Source organism: Oncorhynchus clarkii, chromosome 21 (genome assembly GCF_045791955.1).
Source record: "Oncorhynchus clarkii lewisi isolate Uvic-CL-2024 chromosome 21, UVic_Ocla_1.0, whole genome shotgun sequence".
Lineage (NCBI taxonomy): Eukaryota > Metazoa > Chordata > Actinopteri > Salmoniformes > Salmonidae > Oncorhynchus > Oncorhynchus clarkii.
In genome coordinates this window covers 49,196,576-49,202,575 of record NC_092167.1, presented here as the reverse complement: position 1 = coordinate 49,202,575, position 6,000 = coordinate 49,196,576, and positions in this window count along the sequence as shown.

Sequence of the window (6,000 nt, the reverse complement as noted above, 5' to 3'; positions counted from 1 at the left end):
AACGGGACCAGGGATGGGGACCCACCCCGGGAGCGGCGGCCCGGGCCGGAGGCTGGGACCACCTCCTCGGCGCGGCGGGAGTCAACCCATCCGTCGCCGGTCGAGATCCGGTTACACTGTAGTGATGACAGTAGAGCCTGCAGCAAATGCGCATTATCCACGCTGACTGAACGTCGCCTCTATCGGGATCCAATGAGTTAATTTACCCTGTGCCTCTCGGTTATTCTTCACGCCTTCCATGGTTTGATTCATTCACCTCATAGCATAGATTAGACAAAGCCCAGATGTCTTCCGTTAACAATTACATCAACGTCGGTTAGTGTTACTCTGTGCTTCTGTGCGGTGATAACAGTCAGCCCCTTCTTGCCTTCGTCCTACGCGCAGGTGGGGCTCGAGACTGAGCCAACCGTTACCGTTTCCTTCAGAGTGAGCACCGGGGGGCAGGCACGAGAGCGCTGATATGAAGACGGATGGATGGGAAGGGTAGGAGGAAGATGTTTTTTTCACAAAGGCAGGCAGATCTCGATTAATCCTACTGGTAAAAAGGCGAACATGGATAAACCGATTCCTTTTCTATCGGTAAACAGTTTTTTCTCAAAAAAAAATCTAAAAAATAACGGTAAAACCATCTCTGGTGTTTATTTTCTTTCTATTTGTGCCCTTAGAATTCGGAAGGTTTCACCTACACATTCTGTATGCCCACTGACGTCACCCACCACCTACACATTCTGTATGCCCACTGACGTCACCCACCACCTACACATTCTGTATGCCCACTGACGTCACCCACCACCTGCACATTCTGTATGCCCACTGACGTCACCCACCACCTGCACATTCTGTATGCCCACTGACGTCACCCACCACCTACACATTTACATACATGTATCAACAAACATACAGACAGGGTGGTTCCAAACTTATTCCATGTAAGAATGATGGAGGCTAAATAAGGTATCATATATAGTTTTATACATTTGCAAAAGTGTCTAAAACCCTGTTTCCACTTTGTCATTATTGGGTATTGTGTGTAGATTGATGAGGATTTTTTTTTTTTAACTTAATCCATTTTAGAATAAGGCAGTAACGTAACAAAATGTGGAACAAGGGGAAGGGTTCTGCATACTCTCCGTATGTTAATGGAGAATCCAGCCCTTTTATTTAAACTTTTTGAAAAGACAAATGCTTACACAACGCAAATAGAGCTTTTATCCACGTAATGTGATTGAATCATTAGCTACATCTCTGAGTCATCATTATGTCACCTCTTCCTTCTATAGGCCCATATGGTTCTACTGCACTATGTAGGGAATAGGGTGCTGTTGGGACGTAGCAGAAAGTTGAGGATGTGAGGAGAGTCAAGACGCAGCGATGAGACATGTATAATGTCTGGAAAACAGCCTTGCATGCAGTTAAAGGCCATTTCCTGGTTTCATAAGATTATATTAATTAGCTTCATTTCAGTTTATGTGACAAAACAAGCAAGTATAGTGTAGAGAATCATCGTACCCTCTAAACCGCTGTGACATATCTTTTCCATAACCAAAAATATTGTATTGTCAGCTGTTTGAAGCTGGGACACAAAACCCGAAAGTAAAAACAACAACCAAAAAAACAAATTTAAGAACGGGAAGCATAGAAATAGCTCAAATATAACAGATCTACCGATTCTTAGATTTGCTTTCAATGAGAATGACAGATCTACAGCTCACATTTCTATGTGAATTTGGTAGAGTCGACCAAAAAGTTACACACTGCAGCTTGAAGAGTCACAGGGTTTGTCCTTTAATGGCTGAATCAACTATCTGATCAATCAAATGCCTTGTCAATCAACTAATCAATCATAGAAAAAGAAAGAGAAGCCAAGGGGGCCAAAAAAAAAATGGTAGACCTCTACAAGTCTGGTTACCAAATACTAACCAAGTGTATGTAAACTTCTGACCCGCTGGGAATGTGATGAAAGAAATAAAAGCTGAAATAAATCATTCTCTCTACTATTATTCTGACATTTCACATTCTTAAAATAAAGTGGTGATCCTAACTGACCTAAGACAGGGAATTTTTAATAGGATTAAATGTCAGGAATTGTGAAAAACTGAGTTTAAATGTATTTGGCTAAGGTTTATGTAAACTTCCGACTTCAACTGTATATATAGTATATATATACAGTGCCTTGCGAAAGTATTCGGCCCCCTTGAACTTTGCGACCTTTTGCCACATTTCAGGCTTCAAACATAAAGATATAAAACTGTATTTTTTTGTGAAGAATCGACAACAAGTGGGACACAACCATGAAGTGGAACGACATTTATTGGATATTTCAAACTTTTTTAACAAATCAAAAACTGAAAAATTGGGCGTGCAAAATTATTCAGCCCCTTTACTTTCAGTGCAGCAAACTCTCTCCAGAAGTTCAGTGAGGATCTCTGAATGATCCAATGTTGACCTAAATGACTAATGATGATAAATACAATCCACCTGTGTGTAATCAAGTCTCCGTATAAATGCATCTGCACTGTGATAGTCTCAGAGGTCCGTTAAAAGCGCAGAGAGCATCATGAAGAACAAGGAACACACCAGGCAGGTCCGAGATACTGTTGTGAAGAAGTTTACAGCCGGATTTGGATACAAAAAGATTTCCCAAGCTTTAAACATCCCAAGGAGCACTGTGCAAGTGATAATATTGAAATGGAAGGAGTATCAGACCACTGCAAATCTACCAAGACCTGGCCGTCCCTCTAAACTTTCAGCTCATACAAGGAGAAGACTGATCAGAGATGCAGCCAAGAGGCCCATGATCACTCTGGATGAACTGCAGAGATCTACAGCTGAGGTGGGAGACTCTGTCCATAGGACAACAATCAGTCGTATATTGAACAAATCTGGCCTTTATGGAAGAGTGGCAAGAAGAAAGTAATTTCTTAAAGATATCCATAAAAAGTGTCGTTTAAAGTTTGCCACAAGCCACCTGGGAGACACACCAAACATGTGGAAGAAGATGAAACCAAAATTGAACTTTTTTTTTTCTTTTTTTTGCAACAATGCAAAACGTTATGTTTGGCGTAAAAGCAACACAGCTGAACACACCATCCCCACTGTCAAACATGGTGGTAGCAGCATCATGGTTTGGGCCTGCTTTTCTTCAGCAGGGACAGGGAAGATGGTTAAAATTGATGGGAAGATGGATGGAGCCAAATACAGGACCATTCTGGAAGAAAACCTGATGGAGTCTGCAAAAGACCTGAGACTGGGACGGAGATTTGTCTTCCGACAAGACAATGATCCACAACATAAAGCAAAATCTACAATGGAATGGTTCAAAAATAAACATATCTAGGTGTTAGAATGGCCAAGTCAAAGTCCAGACCTGAATCCAATCGAGAATCTGTGGAAAGAACTGAAAACTGCTGTTCACAAATGCTCTCCATCCAACCTCACTGAGCTCGAGCTGTTTTGCAAGGAGGAATGGGAAAAAATGTCAGTCTCTCGATGTGCAAAACTGATAGAGACATACCCCAAGCGACTTACAGCTGTAATCGCAGCAAAAGGTGGCGCTACAAAGTATTAACTTAAGGGGGCTGAATAATTTTGCACGCCCAATTTTTCAGTTTTTGATTTGTTAAAAAAGTTTGAAATATCCAATAAATGTCGTTCCACTTCATGATTGTGTCCCACTTGTTGTTGATTCTTCACAAAAAAATACAGTTTTATATCTTTATGTTTGAAGCCTGAAATGTGGAAAAAGGTCGCAAAGTTCAAGGGGGCCGAATACTTTCGCAAGGCACTGTATATATATATATATATATATATATATATACACACACACACACACACAGTACCATTCAAAAGTTGGACACACTCATTCAAGGGTTTTTCTTTCTTTCTTTTCTTTACAGTGCCATCCGTTTTGTCACCAAAGCCCCATACACCACCCACCACTGCGACCTGTACGCTCTAGTCGGCTGGCCCTCGCTACATATTCGTCGCCAAACCCACTGGCTCCAGGTCATCTATAAGTCCATGCTAGGTAAAGCTCCGCCTTATTTCAGTTCATTGGTCACGATAACAACACCCACCCGTAGCACACGTTCCAGCAGGCATATCTCACTTTTCATCCCCAAAGCCAACACCCACTTTGGCCGCCTTTCCTTCCAGTTCTCTGCTGCCAGTGACTGGAACGAATTTCAGCTATCTGAGCAGCTATCCGATCGCTGTTGCTGTACATAGCCCATCTGTAAATAGCCCATCCGTAAATAGCCCATCCAATCTACCTACCTCATCCCAATATTGTTGTTATTTACTTTTCTGCTCTTTTGCATACCACTATTTCTACTTGCACAACATCATCTACTCATCTAGTGTTCATTTGCTAAATTGTAATTACTTAGCTACTATGGCCCATTAATTGCCTTTCCGCCTCACGCCATTTGCACACACTGTATATAGACTCTCTTTTTTTCTATTGTGTTATTGACTGTAGGTTTGTTTATTCCATGTGTAACTCTGTGTTGTTGTTTGTGTCCCACTGCTTTGCTATATCTTGGCCAGGTCGCAGTTGTAAATGAGAACTTGTTCTCAACTAGCCTACCTGGTTAAATAAAATTTAAAAAATAAAACAATTGTACTATTTTCTACATTGTAGACTAATAGTGAATACATCAAAACTATGAAATAACACATATGGAATCATGTGGTAACCAAAACAAGGGTTAAACAAATCAACATATATTTTAGATTCTTCAAACTAGCCAACCTTTGCCTTGATGACAGCTTTACACACTAACTTTATTTGACTGGTATTGTAGGTCCTGGATGGCAGGAAGCTTGGCCGTGTGCACTACCCTCTGTAGCGCCTTAGTCGGATGACGAGCAGTTGCCATATCAGGCGATGATGCTCTCGATGGTGCAGCTGTAGAACTTTTTGAGGATCTTGGGACCCATGTCAAATCTTTTCAGTCTCCTGAGGGGGAGAAAGCGTTGTGGTGTCCTCTTTATGACTTTCTTGGTGTTTGGACCATGATAAATTGTTGGTGACGTGGACACCAAGGATCTTGAAATTCCCGACCCACTCCACTTCTTAGCTACAGTATACATACCTCCCTGGTATATTACATAATTTATGCAGCAGCATACAATAGTTTTGCACTCACCTTGTTGTGCTGTGCTCACTTGCGGTGGCGCAGCGATCCTTCTTGTGGGCAAATTTTGTCATCAAAATCTGGCATTCTCTGGAGTTATGGTGCTTTCAAGACAACTGGGAACTCTGAAAAAAACAAGTTCGAATCATGACATTGATGATGTAGAAAGAGGCCAGAATTCTCAACTTGAAATTCCAGAGTTGGATGACCGTTCAAAACGTATTGTGCTAGTCGGAGCTTGTTTTTTTCAGAGTTGCCAGTTGTCTTGAACTCACTGAAGTCTGATATTTCCCAGTTTCCAGTTGTCTTGAACTCACTGAAGTCTGATATTTCCCAGTTTCCAGTTGTTTTGAACTCACTGAAGTCTGATATTTCCATGTTTCCAGTTGTCTTGAACTCACTGAAGTCTGATATTTCCCAGTTTCCAGTTGTTTTGAACTCACTGAAGTCTGATATTTCCCAGTTTCCAGTTGTCTTGAACTCACTGAAGTCTGATATTTCCCAGTTTCCAGTTGTCTTTAACTCACTGAAGTCTGACATTTCCCAGTTTCCAGTTGTTTTGAACTCGGCAGAAAGTCATGCTGGATTGATAGCATGGCCAATGTATTCAACATGGTGTTGCATGTGAATGTTTATCCTTTTAAGCTTGGAAAAGACTCAGACTCGGACCAAACACACGCTCCACTGAATAGCATGCTAGTGATTGCTTTGCAACGCTTGCAGTTAGCCACCGATTCCTTCCAAACCACTCATTGTTGAATTTGTGATTTCCAACTGTATAATGTTTACGTCTAATGACCGATGAACACCGCTACATTTTACCTATAATTCCTATTCATATGACAATAATTGTAAAAGATTT